The sequence below is a fragment of the Anas acuta genome, chromosome 4 (assembly GCF_963932015.1).
Source record: "Anas acuta chromosome 4, bAnaAcu1.1, whole genome shotgun sequence".
Classification (NCBI taxonomy): Eukaryota; Metazoa; Chordata; class Aves; order Anseriformes; family Anatidae; genus Anas; species Anas acuta.
The window spans coordinates 45,407,193-45,430,703 of NC_088982.1; the positions used below are offsets into that span (position 1 = coordinate 45,407,193).

The window sequence follows — 23,511 nt, forward strand, 5'->3', positions numbered from 1 at the left end:
AGAACTGAAAGAGTCCTTACCTTAATGTGTGTCAAATTATTATTATTACTGTCATTATGCACACCTATATACAAGAGAAAGCTCTTTTTTATCTTTAGAATAGCAAATAGCTTTTCCTCTGACATTCTCTATTTAGCTCAATTACAGGTATTGCAAGCATCCTTCCAAACACGATGCATTCAACCTGCAGACACCAGCCCTGTGTTTGGTATTTTTCTTTTTTCATCCTCCCTTCACTATCCTTTGCCCATTTTATGCTCCAGCAGAGATTAATTAGAACTGATTTTACCCATACAGTAATTTTCAATACTTTTTCAGCATTTGACAGGACTGAAAATGATCTCAGTGAGAGCCTTCTGCCCTGTCACCCTCAGCAATACTGAGAATAAGGGGATAAAAGTACACCGTGGCCCAGATTCAATACAACATCTGTACTCTTAATTTTTATTTAGGTGCCTAGTTGATTTCAGAGGAAAACTTAAAGCTAAAATGTTTTGTTGAAGTCTGGTGTTCAGATACCTAGATGTCAGCCATTATGGCATCACCCCCAGAGACTCTAAATAGTGGGTATATATCCTTTCAGTCCTCTGTATATAAATACATTTCCATTTAGCCTCCACATTAACAATGGAAAAAATTGGATTGCCTCCTTTTCTGTGCAATGGACCATTTGCCTCATTCCACAGCCGATATTTTCCTGCTGGTGCACAATTTTACACTGAGATTCAAATGGGTTTATAAGCAGAAATGAAAGAAGGAAGGAAGGAAGGAAGGAAGGAAAGAAAGGGAAAAGAAGGAAATTACTTTGATTCTTTTCATGTCTGTGAATCAAGATCTCCAGCTGTGGAAAACTAATGCAAAGTATGTTAGTGCCAACATCAGCAGCCATGGAAGTGCCAGCTTCCAAAAATTCATTTAGATTTTTGTGAACACATTTTACACTGAGGTTATTCTTCATAATGAATTTGATAAAAAATACAGGCAGTCATGGTATAACATATTTATTGACCTTATTTCTGCCAGCTTTGTTTGATTTTTCTTCATTAGAAAAATTCATTAACATTTCTGAATCTAGGAAATTAACTCCAGGGAAAAATTCAGAAATAGAACATAAATAAAAAATGACATTCTTTTTGTTAGGAATACAACCGATGAAAATGTCTAACAAAGAAAAATGAAAAAATATGACAAAAAAGAATTAGGAAAAGAACCCAGTTATGACCCATGTTAGGCTGTGATTGTGGTGTTGTGGCTCTGCAAGGTGTTGAGTATCTTCTGTTTAACCTGGGCCATATCTTGATTCCCTTCTTCAGGAAGTTTTTATTGTATTTCAGCATATGTCTATTCTAAAATATGTGACTATTATCTCATCACTATGAAAAAATATGCCTGGTTTTCAATCAAATATATCAAGAATATTAGGCTGAGTCTCTCAGTTGACCTAAGAAAGTCTCTGTCATTGTCATACATAAGATAAGTATTTTTCTTAAAAGGTTGATATTGCTGCTGGTTGATATTCACTTCACCTATTATAGTGAATGAAAGCCAATTCTGGCTTCTAATAAACAGGACTTAGAATTTCCCTCATAGCCATACCTATTTTTCTCTTTATTTTTTCTAGTCTGAATTTGTTTTTTGAATGATAATTATAGTACCTGTATTTCAGATAAGCTTTTACTTATCTGAAGCATCTTTAACAGACTCCCTTTAAAGAAAATGCCTCCCCTTTGTGTATTCCAGGATCTCATTAGTGTTTCACATGGCTGTACCACCATAGAGACTCAGAGTTGAGGATTTCTTTTTGTTAACCTTTCAAGAACTGTTGAATGTCCTTCAAATTACCTGAACATAGCTCTTAGAGATATCTATTCCACCTAAGCCGGTACTCCTAACCTAATCTCTCTTTAAATAATTTAATCTACCCTGGTCTATTTATTTGATTCTAGTTAATCTGTTCATGACTAATTTAACCTATCCATTCTAGATCATAATATCTTTATGTCACTGATAGTAAGACTTAATGCCTTGTCAACACAGACTAAGTTCTTCAAGGAGAAGATCCAGAAGGGAGACAGCTGCTGAGGTACACACATTTGTGGTATCTTTTTCTCTCTTTGCAGTCTGATGGTAGCGTCAAATTTTCAGGCCACTGAAATAAGTGCAAAAGTAACACTTTTCTGTCATTTCTTCTTTCAGAAGACCCTTGCAAGGAAAGCAGAATTGGTACCAAGCAAAGGAATCTAGTTATGCTTACTTTTCATTTTTTTTAATTTGAAAAACTATCAAAGTGAAAGTGGGGGATATTTAATATTATCGTTTAATAAGTCCTGTCTTACATTCTTTTCAAAATTGATTTGGAAAACCTGCCAGCAGACAACAACAGAAAACAGCAAGAGACAAGAGGGAAAGGACAAACATTGCTTTACAGATCAGCTGCTATACTCAGACTTCAGAAGCAGAAGTCTAAAGGCTTCAATACTTCTGACTAGTTGGAAAACTAGCATAATTCATTCTTCTAAAAAAACATTTGAAAGGCACATGGATGTTCATAGAGAAAAGCCATTCATATGCACGGATTACATTGATTAAACACACTACAGAATTTTGGATCCCTGACATTAGAAGAGTTGTAAAACAGCTTGCCAATAATGAAGAATATGGAGAGAAGAAAAAAAAATAAAAAGAAAGAAAAAAATATTTTGGCAATTGTCTCATATAAAGTGAAACAAAATTGATTTTTTTTTTTTTTTCCTAAACATACACTCTTATCTGTTGGAAACACACATAAAAGTGTTATGTCTTGGAAGAGCCAAGTAATCACAGGCTGACCATGAGAAGCCAGAGTGATGCGTGCCAGTGCAGCTCCAGGATGCATGAACACACCTACCAAAAGAAAGAGAGAGACAGCTGGATTTTGACAGATAGCCTGATAATCATCAATGCTGTTGTTCTGGTATAATACACCTTGCTGTGCCTCTCTCCTAACTTGTTCCAGCCTGCTCTAACCCTTTGTAGTCAGCGCGTTTCCATGTTGTGCACATAACATTTGGAACAAATGGCAGGATGACCAGGAGGACAGAGAAACCATGTCACGAGCATGGGAAATGTCTGCAACACCACACGGAGAAGAATTACTTAAACAGAGAATAGTCTTAATGTAATGACAGATGGGTGCAACCTAGTCACAAATAAAGTGGCAAAAAATAGAGAAGGCAGCCTAACCATCAGAACTGAAAGTCGTCCAAGTAGAAGTTTCATGTTGGTAGAATCAGAGAAAGACTGTCTCATTCAGTTGACAAATAATAACAGGAACTCGGGATCATGAGACTGCATGCTACACAGTCCATTATTATTAGATGCTGTTAGGTGTATTAGGTGGATTTTTGGCTCTTCTGTACTTTAGGGTGTATGTCAGCACTAGAACAATAAACTGCAAGACCAGTTGTGCATTTTTTTGTACTCCTCTAATGCACAGATGACCCATCAATACCAAATGAAATGACTTTATTATAGGCAACAACAAAACCTGTCTTGTATTCATTTTTATCTTATCTTCTTTTCTTTTTATAGAAATATCAACACAAACAGCAATGAACAAAGAGTTTATATGTGTGGTCTCAGTGCTTGTCACCTCCTAGCTTTGGAAACTGACACTTTTTGGCAACGTTGACACAAACTATTCTACAAGATCTGGGTTGGTCTGGAACCAGCCCAGATTCAACATGCTGGAAACAGCTTCTGTGTTCCCCTAGGGATAGTTAGAATGATGACTCCATCCATTTCTTCTACATGCTAGGTAACAATGTGAAGTTGATGTTGGATGATAAGGAGTTTGTAGTGTTCATTCTTCTCTTCTGTCAAGTTCCCTGCTTCCCCTCCAGCTTTGTGTATCAGCTGTGCTCTCCTCCTGGAGTCCATGATATCTTTATGGTCTGTGTGAGCTGCTAGGGTTTGAAAGATAAGAATCCCAGGCTACTTGTTCTGTATTTGCTGATTACTGCTCAGACATAGGGGTGTTTTCCACAGCACTACCCGAATTCGGAGCAAAGTTCTGCAGAGATTTCCACCTCACAGAGTTCTCAGAGATTTCACTTTAAACAAGCAGTAGTTCTGGTACATCTGAGGGATTTGCACAGAGCTTAAACTCCATGCACAGCTGAATGGCATTTGTGATTAAAAGGCAACACTTGAAATGGAAATAGATCAACCCACACTGGAAAAAAAAAAAAAAAAGAGCATTATAAACCTTTGAGGGCTGCTCATAAAAATCATTAAACAGCAGACACACCATGAAAGAAAAGAATGCAGAAGAAGAAAATGGAATACAGTTTATTTATTATTTTATTACTGGGAATCGGACTGTTATTTCACCTATTTACCCTCTGCATGCTGTTGTTCCCTCATTCTATATTTACTAGTCTGCTAATTGCACTTCTTCAGGGCCACATTATTCCTGCATAACTCTACTGCCACATCCCCAGTGAGCCTCGAGCATGGCACAGTGAGCTTTATACCAGTTGCTGAGTCCCAGCCTGAGGACAGCTGCTAGGAGAATTCACAGAGGTGTCACGAAGTTCCCCAAATACTTTGAAATGAAGTTTCAAACTCTCTGTTGCAGGCAAAACAACAACTTCTGTCTCCAGGTCAGAAGAATCCTCTGTCTATCCCTCTGTCTATCTATGAGAGTGACAGAATGAAGAACAAGCACTAAGTTATCTGGACCATCTCAGAGACTACATTTACTCCTTACCAGGAGTAAAGACTGATCTAGAACCAATAGTGGCTACAAGAAGCCATGAAAAGCTTTTCTGTATCCCATTCACACCTACAGAAGGCTGCTTCTTTAATGGGAAGAACAAGCTTCTGGACACTCAGCCACATCAGCATCAGTAACAGAAGGTATTTGCAGAGTACGGTCCACATGGCTGCAGCCCTACAAAATGACTAGTTGCTGCTGTCATCAAGGGGGTTCCTGCTGCAGTAAACCTGTCATCCCTACGGAGAACTTGGCAAATGAAGCACTATTTCCATTTCCCAGCTCTAGCTACAGACAGAGCTATCCTGCTGCCGGGATCCAACAGTGTAGTCTGCCAACTGGACAATGCTGTCCTACAACATGTACCAGGCAACATCAGAGAGGTCTCTCCTACAGCGTCTGGTACATTCCAGAATTCATCAGGAGTGGGCCAATGGCTCGTGTGATAGAAAGACACCTGGCTTTGCAAATACAGATACGACAGTATCTCCTTCCCACCATATCAGTGGGGATGTCTGGACTTACAGCTTCTTCTATCTATACACCAGAGTACAAAAAAGAAAGGAGCTCCTAAGAAGAGGAATAAATTTATGTCCTTATCTGCATGGAGTTCAGATAAGTACATAGCTTCTGATCACAGTCAGGAAGCAGGTGAAAAAATGAATAACTTCAGAGATGCTACTCATGATGCAGAGAATATTAAAGAGCAAACTGGATGAAAGCCACTGGCAGAGCATTTTTCTGAGGCAGAAGGTAAATTACAAAGATAAAATTGGGGTCTGAGGCAAAACATGCATTTTATTGATTGTAAAATTATCACTGCTGTCACAGTCTCCAGACTTTCCTTTTGATGTTCATAATAACAGAAAATCTGTATTAACCAGTTAGAAACAACGATACAACTTTAAGACAAAAGAAATGGGATATCAGGAATTTAGCAGGATCCCTTGCTTAAAAGAATACATGTACATGAAACACATTGATTGCTTGTAACAAGTTATATTCCTGCTCATTAGTGGAAAAGAACCCCTTGGAAGAGCAACAGGAGGAGGAACAAGAATGGACAAGGCCAGAGAAGCTAAGATGCTGGTGGACACCAAGACACTGAGAGACATAAATAAGGTGGGGGTAAATGGCCATTTGTATGCGTTGTTGAGGAAGAAGGTGTTAGAGCATGCTGGGATCAGTTTCATTATTAGGTAAGGCAGCTGGAGAGGTCAGTGCAGGGCATTGGAGTGAGGAAACATTGCAGACACTGAGACTGCAAGGAGAAATAAGTAGAAGAGCTTGGAAAGATAATCTAGGCCTTTTTAAGAGGCGAAGCTGAGGTATGATGGATATAAAACACTGATTGCAAAATACAGGAAGAGGAATGGATAGTGAGAGGGTGGTGAAAACAACAACAACAAACTGTCACCAGGGACAGGAAGCATTAAAAGGTGCATTTTTAAATCTGTGACCAAGCTGAATGAGTGAACTGAAGAAGACAAGGATAGATGCCATCACAAGCTGAGCACAGGAAGGAAAGTTGCTTGTCAAATGTGTCATGGTCTTCTACTTTTTAGGTATACTTTTGAAACTATCTATTTCACTCTGAAAATGTATTTTAGAATTTCATTTTATTTTAGAGTGTTGACAGTGTCATGAATAATTCGTTCCTTTCCTCAAAATGGAAAGAGATTTGTTCCAAAGACCTTTTTGTGTGCTCAAATACTGAAAAGTGGAACCAAACTCCATTCACACGTTTTTGCTCTTACTAAGAATGTTTGAAATAAGACATACATATACCTTCATCTGTCAAATATTTTCATTTGCAGCATTCTCATTTTCCTACATTTCTTTTAAGTTTGTATTTGCAAGTAAATCATGTGGTATTGTTAGGTGGTTCTTACTGCAGTAATCTTTTAATGAGTTTTTAGTAGCTTGTCAAGTGTTGAGTATTATACTGGAAATAAGTCATAACCAATTCTGTGATACTTTCTGCTTTGGTTTTGCTTATGTTTAAGGTGGGCCTTTCAAGGAGACAGAAAATACTTCAGAGTTCAGTGCACATGATTTGAAACATGTATCACAATCCCATAGCATTTAGAAAGATAAATGCTGCAGTTAATTCATTATGCTGCCAATTTCTTATTAACAATATATCCTCTATGAATTTAAAAAAAAAAAACAAAAAACCAAAAAAAAACACACAACAAAACAGAGTTCAGTGAACAGAGCAACTGATATTTGCAAGTGGTCATGGCAGTCTTGTTAACAACTATAGATTTCTTTCACAGTAGGAAAATCATTAATCAGAAGGAGATAGGCCAAATTATATTGAGCTTCATTCCTTAGAGGTCACTCCTTGCAGTTGCAGAGTAGAAATCTTTCAAAGGTTCCTTCCTTCCTGCACTACAAATCCAAGCTGGTTAGTTACTATATGTGATGCCATCTAGGTTGGGTATCTTTTTAAAGGAAAAAGTCTTTTAAAGCATGATCCCTAGAGAAACTGTTATTGTCTTTTGAACTTTGCATGCTTCATCACTCTGGATGGGGTAGACACCATCTTCTGTTGTGGTTAGAAAGTGCCTGAAGCAGAATTCTGATTCATACCAAAGCTTGAAGAAAATGAAACATACCAGATAGTATTTACAAAACTTAGGAGACTTGTTCTGCACTTCCTTGTGCTTTTGTTCTCATAAGGATGTCAGTTAGAAGGCGTTTCTGGAGGTCATCAAGTCCAACACCATACTTGAAGAAGGACTAGGCCCAGTCTAGATAAAGTCACATGTGGCTTCATCTATCAAGTCTGAAAATCTCTGAGAATGGATTTTACAACCACATTGGCACCCTGTTCTAGCGCTGCATGAAGGTTTTCCTAACATCCAATCTGCACTCTCAAATTGCAACTTATGGGCATTAACCTATGTTCTGGGATTTTCCAGTACCAGGAGGCATTTTCTTGGGGGTCCAAATCCATTTTCTTGGTAATGTGCCCCCAGACAGCTACTAGAACATAAAAATATATACTATAAACACATACATCTGATAGCCAGATGAGCCATTAGATTACTTAGGTCAGTGAAGCTCAGCACTGTGCCACAGCTATTTAGTAAAATATGTTTTATTTCCTGAAGTCCAGAGATGTAAGCATTTGTCAGGAGAGAGAAATGTTACCAAATTTAAAGTGTTACTAAATACGTGTGGGAGCTGCTAGGGTATGTGCCTGCATTTCTTTTCAAGACTTCATTTGCTCTTACCTCAGGTATACTTTCATCCATTAGGGATGCTGAAGCTCACAACATTAATGATGAAAAATTCCCTATAATAGGAAATATTTTCTATTGTTATTATTATTATTATTATTAGGTTCTGGTAAATACAACAGACATGACCTAATTCTTGATCAGGCCAATGGAAATAGTTTTGTTGCTTTTACATTGATTTAGATCAAGCTTTCTGTGAGCTGACACATGCTTGCCCCACACGAGGCAAGGTTCATCTCAGATTTTTGTCTGTTTTGGAGGGAATATTTATGTTATGAAGTTGGGTTTTCTGGATGGTAGAGGAAGCAGGATTGGGGGCAGAGCAGAAGCTTACGTTAAAAAAAATCACAATGAAGTAGGAATAAAAATAATTTCCTGTTCTTACCAAAAGCTAGAAGAGAGTATTTCCGTGAGAAAGAGTGGGTGAAAGAAGTTAATCTCATATAGGGAGCATAGGGCAATGCAGTGTCTCCAACACAGAGGATTTTCACAGAACCAGTAGCATTCTCCACAGTTTTGAAAATGCTTTTCTTCAGTGCTTCATGGTTTTCAATAAGTAGATTGACCAAAACTAACAAACTAAAAATCCTTGAAATATGCTTTATCAACTGACACTAAAAGAAAAGGACATTACTGACAAAATGTTTGAACCTTGCACTGTACAACATAAGACATTCATCTTCTGTGCTTCAGGACTTAACAGAGATGTTCTGATAGCATTATTTTTTGAAAAGTTTAAAAAAAAAAAAAAAAGAAAAAGAAAAAAGGAACAAAATAAACACAAAAACAAGAGCCCTTATTCCTCCTTTCTACCACCCAGTACATTGCAGGTTCAAGTTTTGTCACAAAACATGCAATATTTTCTTATGTGTTATCATAAGCCTTGAAAGATACTAACAGTAAATAAATAAGTAAATAAATAATCCTGTATTAGCTTGTGTACTTAAATAGCTCTTACAAATTCATAGAATAGAATAGTTCAGTTGGAAGGGAGCTACAAAGACCATCAGACCCAACTGTCTGACTACTCCAATGCTAGTACAGAGGGGCAAGGAAAGGAATAGCAGCCTACCCAGGGGAGCAGGCTACAAGGAACTGGGGAGAAGTCTCTTCCAGGTGAATAAATTTCTGCCTGCAACAGCTCCACCTGCACAATCACTGTTGCTAGATCATCATTCTGTTGTTTTCCCAGTGCATTTAGATGTATAGAAACATGGCACACACTTTTCCAAGAAACAGTGACCTGCAATTCTGATAAAATTTTCTGTAGAAACACCTACAAAGATAGAGGCTGCAGCTTTAGTAAGCCACCAGAAAGATCTTAATACTCCAGATGTATTCATACGTAATCTATTTAGTAAACTACTCAATACTTCAAAAAAATGCAGGAACTGATCTAGCCTGAGAACAGATGAATAGTGCATTACAGCTAACTAACACAGTAGAAAAGAATAATGTTATAATTTCTTTCAGGTCCTCCCCCACCCCTAAATTTGCATTTTCTTTCTTTTGTTCCATGTACTGAGGCATAAAGATTACAGTAACTGTTTGTTCATCTTTTCAGAAAACAATCTTCACTAGCTACAGTACAATATTTAAAAGAAACTGGAGTTTCTTTTAAAGAAAGTTAAGTGTGCAATTGAAAAGAAAGCATTCTAACATAAAGATGTATTTTAGATATTTTTTAAAAATGTGAGTTGAAGTCAAAATTTCTCAGAATGTATCACCATTCAAGATCAGAAATGTACACCATGTTCCTAAAGAGGGAGTGATACTCGAGTGTTTTTCTGTCTTCTATCTCCCTCCCATGTTGGTTCTCATAAAGCTCCTTTGGTCAAAAATGAGAATAAAGACCTGGCAATAAATTTCTCTGTTCCACAAGTGAAATTCTGAGTCTTCTAAAAATTCAGGTAAAAATACCCCAGGTTTCAGTGATTATATCTATGCTCTAAGGTTTCATCTATGCTTTAAGGACCCACAGCTCTTCTACTGATGGAGCCCAGCCATATAAATTTGGCTCAGACCTCTAAGGAAATTAAGATGCAAGGCAATTAAGATGATCATGAGTAGCTAATGATTCAAAATAAAAACAAACAAACAAGCAAACCCACTAGAAAAGATACAAAATCCTCACAGAAAGAAAACAGGCTTGGTGGAAGATGGCAACTCAGCAATGTTAAGGACTTGTTTCAGAGAGAAGCAGAGCCTGACCATCTTCCCGACTGATAGATACCTGACTGACCTTTCTGCCTGAGCAGAAAGCCTCCAGGAGTCCTATTAGAGGTGATGAGCATACTAATGCTTAGCCTAGTAGCTCATTAAATTTCATCTGACTTTAGTTCACATTTGCCAATAAAAAAATACAGTATGCATTTAAGCTGTATGTATCCTGCCTGCAGAGCTTTTTTGTGCAAACTGAAGTTGTCTGCATGAAGTGGCCTAAAGGAGGGAGGTCTGTAAGGACATGAGAGCTCTCAGCATTCACCAGGGTCCTGTTTCTGCAGCTGGCCAAAGCCAGACCTTGACTGAGACAAACCTGTCTTGTTCAGTCAATCGTGAAATAGAGCATGGGGATATGCTGGTCTCTGGGTTAGCGCAGAATCATCATGTAATTGTAATAATCACCTGAATCCAGAAACAGTACTGCCAGTCCTTAAGGATAGACATAGCCTATGGCAAAGGCTGGCAGTTATCAGGTATCATCATTCTCTCCATCCTTAAATGACTCCTACAATTGCTTTCTGGTGAAATTGTTTCACCTCTACAAATTGCAGATAACTACTCCTCTGCTGTGATTGGAATGATTACTGTCTCAGCTGCAGTTAAGTTACAAGTTACTTAACTTGTATAGGATGTTTGATAATAATCTATTCTTTTAGTATTATAATCTATAATCATAATGTATTCTTTCAATATTACATCTTGACAGATGCATTTCTCTCTCCTTATGCTTTCTTTCTCTGTCATTAACTGCAAATGAACTGTTAAAACTTTTGGAATATGTTCCATTACAGCACATTCATTATTTAACAGATACGATTCATTGCTTCCTCCTCGAATAACAATGAGATAAAACAACGATTAAATAGAATTAGAAATGCTCAAAGTTTTAAATCTTGGGTCCTAATTAGCTTCTAAAAAGCCTGAGAAGCTGGCCTAGCCCACTTGTTTTAGGAGTTAAATGAAACAAACCTACCTGAAAATAACACATGCTATGGGGAAATGGTTTAATGGAGAGACCTGGGCCTTCCCCTGGTATCACTACAGATCCAGTCAAACAAGGTTGTAGAGAGATATGAAAGCTGATTGCTGGATGTATAATAATTGCTTAAATACACACAAAATGGTTTTTGTTCTCTCTAGTGCAGTTGCCTGAATTTCTGCCTGTGAAATAGGCATATGTAGGGACCAGTATTACCCAGGTCCATTATTTTTCGTTATTATGCCTAGTCTGTATATCATGTACCATACCTGATGACCATGAAGAACATCTTGCTCACTTACAGTCCAGTCAAGCAGACAATCATATCTTTCCCCCTCACTTAAAACCGTACTGGTCTGCCTTGGCAAAAAACATCTAGAATCATCCTACCCGTAATATAACAAGAAACTGGACTTCACATGACTCACTTAAAGCATCCAAACACATTACCTTTTAGCTTTGTTGATAACATTTGGTGTCACTTTTCAAAGGCAGAATTAATTCATGTGATGGTCAGACTTTCACAGATAATATATCTCGCTCTTACCTGTGAAAAGACAAACAATAATTCTCAGCTAATTATTGCACGTTCTAACACTTACAGTTAATGGAAAAATACAGGATTTAAGGGAAAGGACAGAGCTTCCTAAGCATAGGTGTCCAACGCCTCTTGAAATGCCTAGTGGCATACAGCTGCCATTGCAGAAGGCAGCAGGTCTCCCATATGCTCTGTGTCATACTTGCCAATGCCTTGCAGATGGTTTAGGGCACTCAAGGGAATCTGTAATGTCACTGGATACCTCAGTTTAGGAAGTCACTTAACTCTGATGTCAGAAGAATCACAAACAAGTAGACAAAGCAGCTTTCTAATTTCAAGCTTATAGGAATTATTACTTTTGCCCATCTGTTGGGTTTGATTACTAAACTCTTCAGAATGTCATACATTTTCAGAGCACTGTGTGAGATTTTGGTTGTAAAATCTGTCAGAACTAATGTTATTGTGTGTTTAATTCCATGCAGTGTTTTGAAACTACATGGGCTGACATTTTGTGGTACAGTAACTCCAAAGGAAAAAAAAAAAAAGCCACCCCAAAACCAAATTATTGATAAACATATTTAGCCATTCCATATGTCTATTTATTATGACCATATTACAGACATGGCAGCAACAATCCGTGTGGAGTCACAAACCTTTTGCTACCAGGCCTGAGTTTGAGGGACACCATGAGGACAAGACTCACAGAGACTGCTAGGGTATTCCTCCCTGTCAGTCTCTCCCCTGGAAGCTCCTGTGGAGTTGTACCACAGCACAAAGATCTCAGTCACAAGTATAAACATATCAAAATTACGTCTGTACTGCTGTTTGTCTAAGAGCCAGTGTGGGTTGCAGTGTGGATTGCATCAGAGAACTCAAATTCTCTTTTGGCTGGATGAGATAATGTGGACAAACAGAATGAGTTCTGATATGCTGTCTTATGATTGCATGCATTTCCATTACAGACCAGAGAGAAAAAGAGATTTGTTTCTTCCTTACCCTAATCACCCCTGTAAGTCTCCCAAAATAAGTTTTACATTTCCCTTCCAACATTACATCTACTTTTTTCATTTTGTTTGATCTGTTTTTGCTGTCAGTAGGAGCAAGAATATAATTTAGTTCACTTGCACTGCTTATTTCCACTTCACCAAACAAATGATGTCCAAGCACTGAATAAGAAACCTCTGATTAAGACTCACCAGGTTAACAGCAATTATGCAATAAACTTGCACAATTTAGAAGACAGCAGTACTAAAACAACCTGAACATCCTCATCAGAAAGCCATGCTGTTAGGGTCAACCATTTTTCTCTAATAGCTTGCCACTTGGTTCATGCCTTGAACCCAACAGACAGAAGGGCCTGGGTCCAGGTTGAAGTCAACGACATTAAAGTATACCACTGCTTGTTTTCCTTTGTAGAGGCTACCTTATTGTAAGAAGTGTCTACATCCATCCAAAAGTACTTACGTTTCCATAAGTCTCTATTATGTCTTAGATTTCTCATACAAATTCATGTGCACTTGTGAATCAAGTTATTCTGCTGTTCTTAATGAAATCAGTTCTGTTGAATTCAGCCAGTGACACTTGTACCAAGAGACATTTTTTTACTCTGTGAGCTTGCCTGCTCCCTATTACAAGCAGAAATTGACCTTTTAATTAATCACTCTGAGCTCCTGTTTTATATATCTGCAATGATGGTCATCTGCGATAGGAGTCACTTTTGGCAAATCATTTATATTTCTGCCATTACGTGATTGTTTACAACATGTAAGTTTATGCTGGATGTAGTAAAATAAAAGCGTTATTCAGGCCTTGCTAATACAGCAAGTCTGCAGTCAAAATTCAATTTTCACTCCTTTCTTGGAAACCAAAATGTAACTTGATCTCATTTTCACAAGTTAAAGTTCCATTCATGAATCAAAAGAAGGGCACATTTACTAGAAATATTTTCCATTGTTTCCCACTTTAATTGGAAGACTCTCTTTTGTTTAATGGTTTGTGTGGATTGCTGTCAGTAACATATTTAAGTATTTTGTTTTTGTTTTTAGTCAATTTATAAGCGTGTAGTCTCTAAGGCATACAGCTTCCTTCCTCTGCTTCCCCATGATGATTTATCCTAAAACTATTTAGTCAACAAATATGAAAACATCTCTTTCAGCTTTAAAGTAATTTATTAGAACATCAAATATATCTGAGAAGCATTTATAGGAAAAAACATTTTATACTTTATATTTTCTCTAGTAGCAAGGCTCTATTCCCTGTGTTTTGGGTGCTACTGCATGCCCTCAGGTAACTTGTGAGATAATACTCCCATCTGACCCAAAAGAAGACTAGATAAATTATTAACAAGGAAGACACTGCTCCCTCTCCACTCTTGGAATGTATTTCAGAAAGGGGAATGTGAGCAGAAAGCTCATTTTTACTGGAGACAGGGGAGTGTTTGCTTTGTCTCCAAGTGGCAACCAAGAGGCAAGACCTGACAGCACTAGCTGATTCTGTTTAAGCCTTGAGTTCTTTATAGGCTCTGAATAACTCACAGGAAAAAGCATTTCATGCTATAAGTTTGCTGAGAAAGTTTAATCACAAGCCATTCACAGCAACTTTGGGAAGATACCACTCCCATTTATGTGTATTCACTACACATCCTTCATCTAAAACCACATCCAGGCCTAGCTGCAAGTGACTGTTGTCTTTTCCATACACACCTCCCACAGCATCCTAGTAGTCCTGTAGCCTGCCAGGGATCATCTGCCGTGGATGCCATGCCAATCTGAGAGGACTCGTCACTTGCCACACCTGCCAGTTTGCCACTTTAGACTAAGGCCTCATCTTCTGTGGAGTCATAAACCTCAAGAATGAGCACATGCACCTCAAGAAATCAGCTGCATTCCTTGTGTGGTAGATTTTGAATGAACCTTTTGCCCAATCACACCATGAAGCGGCCCAATATCACAGAGGATCCTAAGTTCACTGAGAAAGGGAGTTGGGGTTTTATGTTGCACTTCCCTCCTACCCACACATCCACACACACCGAGGGTAGCACACCTGTGGCTCCTTGCAAATGCAGCAGTCTGATGCAGCTCCTACACATGCCTACTACTTGATAAAGCTCAGCACATTAAACAAGGCTCACCTCCCAGATTTTTCGTTTTCTTTTCACAGGCAAAGGGCAGAAAGAAGAGCAAAAATACTACGGCTTTATGTCCTGGAATTAGGCAAAGCAAATGTTGTTTGCTCTTCCCCTTTTCTTCTGTCAGGGTACGACTAATTAAGTTGATGAAGGGAGGCTTTCCGGAGCAGCTGCAACTGAGAGTCTGCAACCCTGGAGATGCGGTCAGCCAGGCAGCTATGAGACTCTTATGCGGGCCTCAACTCTCTAAGTGAGTTTGTGCATCTCCCCTCATCACATCAACAGCTCCAGCTGACTTTCTCTCCCTCTGGAAAATTTTGCAGGAGCTGGCAACGTTCCCTGTGCTTTCAGCTACAGATGCCCCTCATTCAGTTGTTGTCTGATGCTGGTTGCATAATAGACAGTGTCCAAAACAGAGTTGCTGGAGGCCTGGAGCTATGAATACACTTGACACTTAGGTCACTAAAACTGGCGATCTGCAAGCTGAACTTGAAACTTAAGCTGGGGGCAGAGCCAGTGGGTTTGCAACACCAGCTCTTTGGACCTGACATTAAACCGTTCCCGGATTTCAGCGGGTAAAGGCATACCACCCTGCACCAAATCACACTGGCTGGGAGTTTGAGATGACTGACTCAGGTATGTCCACACTATATTTTGCTGCAAAGATAGTTGTGCTCTTTTACTAGGAGTGGTGGGTGGGTCTTTACAATACCTGTACCTGATGGAAATTGCTTTGATATCTGTGAAAGCTAAAAACCACATCTTACCTGATCTTGTTTGTGCCTTTTGGTCTAATACCCCTGTGTGCTCCTGTCTGGTGCCAGCTACAAGAGCAAGGTGGCTGAAGCAGGAGTGCTGGTGGTCTGAAGGGCTGGAGAAAACACCCTGACCCCAGACCAAGCAAATTGCATACTCCACAGAGACTAGTGAACCAATAGAGCATCTCTTGCATTTAAATGTTCTGTAGTTTGTGACTGACCTGCTACGTATTATAGGTAATATAACACATATAATAACTTTTTATTTACAGCTCTCCACTATTTTATTAACCTCACAAAACAGCTGATAAAATCCAGATGGGGGAGATAAGGTTACTCTGCCTGTGGCTAGTTGGCAAATCAGAGGCTACGACGGAGATAGCAACTATCTGCTGATTCACAAGTCATTATTCTCTGTCAGTAGTCATGACATGCACTCAGATAAGTTCAGTTATTAAAGTTACAGGTGTGTAGCAGGAATAAATGATAATTTATCTACATAATATAGCTGAAAAAGAGTATGTTTGGAAGCGTTTATTCTCAGTTGAGGACCATTAGTGAAGTTCTACTTCCTGCAGGCAGAGTTTAGTGAAAGAAACCACCTGAGGATCCAGTCCCCACTCATTACATTTGCCTTTTAATTTTATCTGTAGATTGCATTAATTTTTAATAGCTAACATAATTTCCTCAGTTGTGTTTGAGACAATGAATTAGATGTGACCAATCTCTACTCATTGCATGGCCTAATGGTCCTGGTTTTGTCCCTTAATAAAATTATTCAATAATAATGTAACTGCTCATGGAGCCGCCATCTGTTATGTACTTCCTGTTTTAGATAAAGATCTTCTTTGACTTAGTATACAGGAAAGAGCTAGGTTATGAGTTACAAGAGGCGTCTTTCAAAAGAAAATTACATTTACCTTTCAGAGCTAATAAGGTCTGAATTCTGAGCTAAATTAGAACTGTTCAAAAGTACCTCATGTATTGTGCCAGTTCCTGCTCCTGACCACAGATGATCTATGAATGTACAAGCAAGATTTCTGTTCCTCCTCCAGTGGTCATGGTATTCTTTGTTAGCTAAGGTTTGCTGAAAAACACGGTGCCCTAGCTGCATTGGTGGTGACGTTAACCAAAACACAGGAATAAAACTTGCCTAGATATATTTTCTTCCAATATAATTACATCTCCTGAGTACAATACAAGAGTACTCTTACAGGCATAATCTAGTCCCAGTGAATGAAGTACACTTTTGGGCAGATCTTGGTTATGTAAATCCCAGAGTTGCAAAAGCACTTTTCTGTCATTGAGACCCTCCCAGGACATTGACCTCTACCTGATCTTCTATCATACACTCTGGAGCATGGAAAAGAACAAATAAAATCTATCTCAGCTTGGGATAAGAGGGAGAATGGTTTATTTTATACCAATTTTTGTCATTTTTCTTGAAGCTTCAAAGGATACTGTCTCTCATGAGTTTTAGTATTTTGATAGTTTTTCACCCATGCTTGTAAGTAGTTTTTACAAAGTCTTGATTCCTATGGACCAGTATTAATAGATCTTTTAATCTCCCACTATTTATCTATTCCAAAGATGATAAGGCCCATTTCTGACTGACAGACAAACAAATCTTGGAGCAATGACTGACTGTAGTTTCATATGTCTGGTTTGGTTGTGAAAGACACACTCTTAAGACTTGCTGTTGTTTCCATTTGATATTTAAAGCATTTGTAGATTAACAAAGTCATAGACTTTTGCACAATTTTAAGGAGTTTATGCAAATCCACAAAAACATTAGCTTCCCCAGTACAGAGACCAGCCATTTATTTTGTATGCTTATTATTCTCTTGCAGAGAATCTATCAGATATGATATACTGTTTCCTTAAATATTTTTGATATTAAGTCAGTTGGCAGGTAATACTGCAGGGAATGTGGTTCCAATGGCTTAGTAAGGAAAAAAAGTGTAAGAAGAAACTAGGAACTTCATCACTTTTCTGTACTTCAGGTTACTATTTTTTGCTATACTTAATAAATACTTATCACTCATTTAATAATACTAGAATTAAATCAAAACCTTGTATTTTGTATTCTTTTCCATCATGTTCCTCTTCACTTCCCATTTCCCTGAGTAACCATCTCACTTTATGCATGAAAAGATATTTGGCTGAGGACAAGAATCAGCAATGCGTTGCGTTGCTAGGGCAGTTCTGTGAAGCTCTGACCTGCTCTCTTTTCCTAAAGATAGCTTAGTGTTGATATCACAATCCATTGCCTGTTATTTTAAAATGTCATGCACAATACCTACATTCTGCATATTTATATTCAGAATATTTTCTCATGACTCTAATTTGTAAAAAAATGACTGTTTGCCCTTTGCTTCTGTCGTTCTTGCTTAACTGAACTTCTGTTACAAGATGCATCTGGTTTTGAGCAGAAAATCAGCCAACGAACTGGAACAGGTGACTGTGCTGAGTTAAGTTTTCTGACAACAGAATCTGGTCTTTGCTGAATGAAGATCTTCATCTCTAACTCAGCAAATACTGAGATGCCATTCAAGAAACTTCTTTATGTTCTGTAAGAAATACACTATATTTCTTTATATAATTGGATTCATCCTGCTGAGTTGTTACTGTTGGAGGTTCTCATGGAAAGTAAAATTTATCCAGCATTGATCTGTAGCTCTAAAGCAGTCCCAGCGTTGACAGAGGAAATTATCTTTCACAAAAGTGAAGTGAGGTCTCTCAATCTAAATAAATTCACATGAGGCTGCCTCTTCCCCTACATGTTGCTAAGCATGAATAAGGGATGACTTTATCACCTGATGGTACTTCAGAATGAAGGACTTTTTTAACCCAATTCAGCTATGATATAAGCCTAGGGGAGAAGATTTTACATATGGGTAGATTTAGGTTCCTTGTAAGTACAAGTAATTGTATAATAAATTGCACTGGCCTTTTAGCTACAAAGGCACCAATAGCAATCACAACAGAGGAAAATAAGAGCAGCAGAAAGTAAATATTATATATAAACATTGAAAATGCTTGAGAATGTTGAAACACAATAGCAGCCCAATGCTCAATGATATTAAAATGGCTCAGGCTGAAACTTTATCCCTTCAATTGCCCTAAAATATTAGTTAGCATTTATTAATAAATGAGATGTAAAAAAAGTATGTCATATATTTTCAGTTGTTCACACTCAGGGGTTCCTCACTATCAGTAGTAAGTGAATGGGAGCTCTTCTTTGTCTTGCCTTTTCAGGAATTAGCAAATCACTCCTTTTTCAAGATGCTGTGGCTGAATGGAAATTGATGGTATCATTTGGTTGTCAAATGTTGTTAGCAAAAAGCAATGGAAATAGTTATATGAAGTTTGGGAGTTTCTTAGAAAGTTCTTTTGATTCAAAACCTCAACTATCCTGACTCTTATATAACTTTCACTTCAACTCAGCCACTTCCAGCTTCTCACTGGAATAATTTCTGATAAGGAGCAGGATTTCATTATTATTCAGACTTCTCACATAGTCACACAGGTCTATTATAACAGAAAGTCAGTACAAACCTCCGGGCTGTTTGCTTCTGCTTTGATAATAACCTCCAAGGGTCTAGTTACCGAAGGACAAACTCCTTGGTCTCATTGTACACATACAGAGATATCTGTATGAAGCTGAAGATGAGGTAAAAACATCTTGAGGGTAAACTTCAGAGTAACAGCATCAGTTTTAAATCCTATGTTTAACTAGATAAGGAAACTGCAATTTCATTTACAAGTGTGCTTCTACTGTTTTTCAGTTACTACACGGTGATCATTACACTTTAAGGGAAAATTGAGAATTATTTATTTACAGACACCCAAATGAGAACCGTTCAAGAAATACTAAATGGACAAAAGAAAAGAGGAGCTCAAAGTTCCCCTTCTTAAGTCAGGGGTAGACTCAGCAATCATATAGTACTAGAGAGTCTTGTTGAATTAGGTCTATTCTCTTGGATCCACTCAATTTTTTGCTTAAACAATTTACTACCTCAAAAGAAGCAGTAATAGAAACTTCTGTGATGCAAGAGACTAACAACTGATGAGTAGCTACACAGTCTTAATGATCACAGTCCTCCCGCTTTCTCGGCCTACTGTTATGGTAGTCCTAACTTGCCATGCTTCAGGGTAGTCTGCTACACTGCTAATATCCTTGTATCCTAATATCCTGATCTGTCACATACCCTGTAAGTGTATGTACTACCTTTCTCTCAGTAGCCATGTGCAAAAGCAGCTCTGTCCTTATGTCACCAAATAGCACCATGTCCTAGCCCAGGCAAAAATTTCACTGCAGGCTTTCCCCAGCCTGTCTCACTTCCAGTGGTCAAGTTATCTAGATGTTCTCAGAACCAGGCTGTGTTTCACAAAGAAGACAGAAGATACAAGACCTTCTTCATGCAGATATTGTGTTTTTTCTAATGATCACTGGTTAGAGGGCTCAGAGTGTGAAAATTCTTGTTTTTACAGCTCCATTTTGTCTGATAGAAATTAGAGTTGGATACAGGTTTCCTAGAAACTAGCAAAATTCTGAAGTCAGCAGGGACTGTTGTGCTAAGAGGTGATAATCACAATCTTTCCTGTTGGAGGTAGTTAACTTCCATTAGTAACTGAATATACATTAAACCAGATTAAAAAAAAAAAAAAAAAAAAGGAGAAAACGAGTGTCTACAGGGAAGGGATTGAGTCTGTATACCACAGTCATGTTCAAGCCTCTGACTAGATGATCTCCAAATATTTCTACAAGTAAACACCCCCAACAAAAACAACAAATAAACAAACAAAAAAACCCTCGTTGTTCCAAACACACAGTAGTAAAGACATCCTTCTGGCACATGGAGCACCTATGGCTAATCTTGACACTAACTTTAGCAAAATGAGAAGGTGGAATGGGGGCCACAATGCATTAATCACTGTCTCTGACTTCTTAAAAAAAGCCCTTGACATCTCCTCTCACATCATAACTTATGGTCAAGAATCCTCACCAGATACTTCCATCTCCTTATGTTGCCATACCTACTTAATTTGAGGCTCACCTTAACCAGTTTGATGGCTCCCATGACTCCAGTTCTTAGCAGCCCAAAACTCCAACATCATGCAGGCAGGTAGGGTAACTTACGCAGCACTGTTTCAACAGAAGGAACGCATGGAAGTCACATGGTGCAACATCAACATCTTTTTGAATTTAGACCTTCTCTCTCCAGGGAGGAGTATCTTAGAAAATAATTAGTATCTTTAGGATATGGTATGAAAACACACTGTAATAGTGATCACTAACAAAGTAGAAAGAGGAAGGGAGAAACAATGGTTTCAGTAAGAAGCTGTCTGAATATTACTTTATACACTTGTGAACTGACATGGGGAAGTATGTTCTGAATCCTTTTGTGAGTGAAATGAGAATTTCAAAATTATTTTGGATATAATAGAAAAAAACACATTGCATAAAAGCAGGACTTTAACATTATTTACCATTCATTTGTTGCTGTTGTTGATAACCTGGATTCAAAGAATCCAGGTTATCAACATTCACTATTATTTGCAACCTTGAACTGTAAACTAAGAAGTCAGTTATACAGAGAAAGATTTAGAAGATACGGGTATAGAAAATCACTAGCTTGCCTAAGACCAATCCTTAGCAAGTCTGGTCTTTTCTTAACAGGCTTACCTTTTATGCAGATGAGTACAGTAATGATCCCTGGCTTTTAAATTCTACAGTTATGAGAATATGCCTAAAGAAAAATGACTTTCTGTAAGGTTATTTTCACAATAAATTCTCAGACGTTACCATAACAGAAGAGCCTTGATATACAGAGAAGCAGTCGACAACAAATCTTTGTCTTTTTATTGGCACTACATTTATAAGCCTATCTTTGGCAGATAAATGTCACACATATACGTTTTCTACATAAAATCAGCCCAAGTATTCTGTAACTATTCTGTAAACAATTTGGATGCAAACTTGGAAGAAGGATGTAAACTTGAAGAATATTTTCCCTATAAAAATATCACAGTTAGTGTTTGAAGAAAGAAACAGATCCCAAGAGAAAAACCATAGTTAATAATATCTCCAGGAGTACATAGTAGCAAAATATGAAGCTTGGGATAAGTATTTTGCTATTGCTCATTATCTGACTCACCTAGAAATAGTTTGGTACAAAACCAATTGTAATATAAAACATATAAACATATGCATCTTTGTGTATAAGTTATCAGGCACTAGAAGAGATTCAGAAGAAATTCCTTTGGTGTATGTTATTTGTGGTCTCATTTGCAAACAGCATGCCTCATGAATAAGTCATGAAGTTGTATTGCAAAGCTGTTTTGAGCATTTATTTGATGATATTACTTCAACTATATGCACATGCATAAGTCATTGCAGGAACACTAATACAGTATTATGTTTACCAAATCCAAGAGAAAAGCATACTAAGTAAATATTAAAAAAAAATACATATATATTCAACAGTAACTATTGTAATGATAGTTTAATGTTTGTAATGATATTTAATAATAGTTTAATGATATTGTAATGATAGTTTTGAATAAATATTCTTGGCCTTTCATGTTTCTGATCGATTGATATTCATTCTACCTGGATTTACTGAATGGAGTGTCATAGTTCCTAATATATCAACCTTTACTGTCAGGTGACCTAATTTTTCCATTGTAGGTGAAATCCCTGGCATTGTGAGTAAAAGCATGGCATGTGAAACCCCTGACATGCCACATGGTCCTGTGACTTCACCATATGCCAGGCAAACACATGAGTCTCATAAAGTCAAGGGAGACCTTTTGGTTGATTTCAGAGAGATTTGAACAGTAAATGACTTTGGTGTTTTCTCTAGCAAAGGACATGTTGTCAAAACACCTGTGGTGAAAGTTGGGATATGCTGAGTTGTAGTTACATTTAAGTACCTGTTCTGTCTTCACATATTTCAGTACCACTTTTGAATCCCATGTTTAAACTGTACAGTGCCCACTCTGAGGATGCTTCTGCAAGCACATTCCTAGTTAATCACGTGATAAAGGGTCGTAGAGCCACACCTAGTTGAAACAAGACAACTGTATGGGAACAAGGAAAATTCTATGGTATCTCATACATTATAAACATATGTATCAATTTGTTTTACTTGTTGGAGTGCATGTTTTAATGAAAAAATAAATCCACTAGAATGGAAGGTGTGGAAGATCTGGAAAATACTTTGCAGATTAGGAAATTTAGAGGAAAAAGACATTTCAGAGGATCAGACCTTTTGAGAATTTGGAGTAAATTTAACAAACAGTTTTGGCCACAGAGCAAACTTTTTTTTAAAAAGTCTTGAGATGTTCTGTTTCAGCCTTATCAAAACATTTTTTTTTTTTCATTTTCAAAATCTCATGTATTATTTAGAAGTGAATATATATTAAAGACAAAATTGAAAAATACACAACCAAATGCAAACTAGGCTGGTCAGAATGAAATAAAATGTTTCCTTTTAAGTTAAACTATGTTTTGGGTCAACTTCAAACCTTTTTTTCTTGGTATTTTTTCCATATTTCTTAGAGAAAGATATCACTCAAACTGTTTTGGTTTGCTGAAGCATGTGATCATATTTTAAATCATACCATGGATTTCAACTGTCTGTCCCTATACTTCATTACACAAAATATATGAAGTAAAATAAAAAATACCCTGCCTTTATGATTCAGCAACTGAATTGAGATCTGTTTATTTCCAATTGTGATTCAGCACCTCTGGACAGTACAAAAGCAATCAGCAAGATGGGCATGCGAATGCCATGGAAACGCAGCTTTTCTTAACCATGAAAAACATGGAGAGAGAGTTCTTTACAAGATGTACAGTTCTTCACAATGTCTT

At 37.6% G+C, this 23,511-nt stretch overlaps 1 long non-coding RNA gene across 2 annotated transcripts in view; it reads right to left on the reverse strand.

Moving 5' to 3' along the window:
- Window positions 1-3,342: 3,342 nt before the first annotated feature.
- Window positions 3,343-23,511, reverse strand: part of LOC137856092 (uncharacterized) — a 49,405-nt gene continuing 29,236 nt past the window's right edge. Inside the window, exons 4-6 of one of the 2 annotated variants that reach the window (XR_011096191.1) lie at window positions 20,690-20,778; window positions 11,657-11,753; window positions 3,343-4,213 (exon numbers count right to left, since the gene is read on the reverse strand). This is a non-coding gene — a long non-coding RNA (uncharacterized lncRNA). Of the gene's footprint in view, window positions 4,214-11,656; window positions 11,754-14,446; window positions 14,756-20,689; window positions 20,779-23,511 lie in introns of those variants that run through there. The other variant, XR_011096192.1, reaches the window with a different exon arrangement.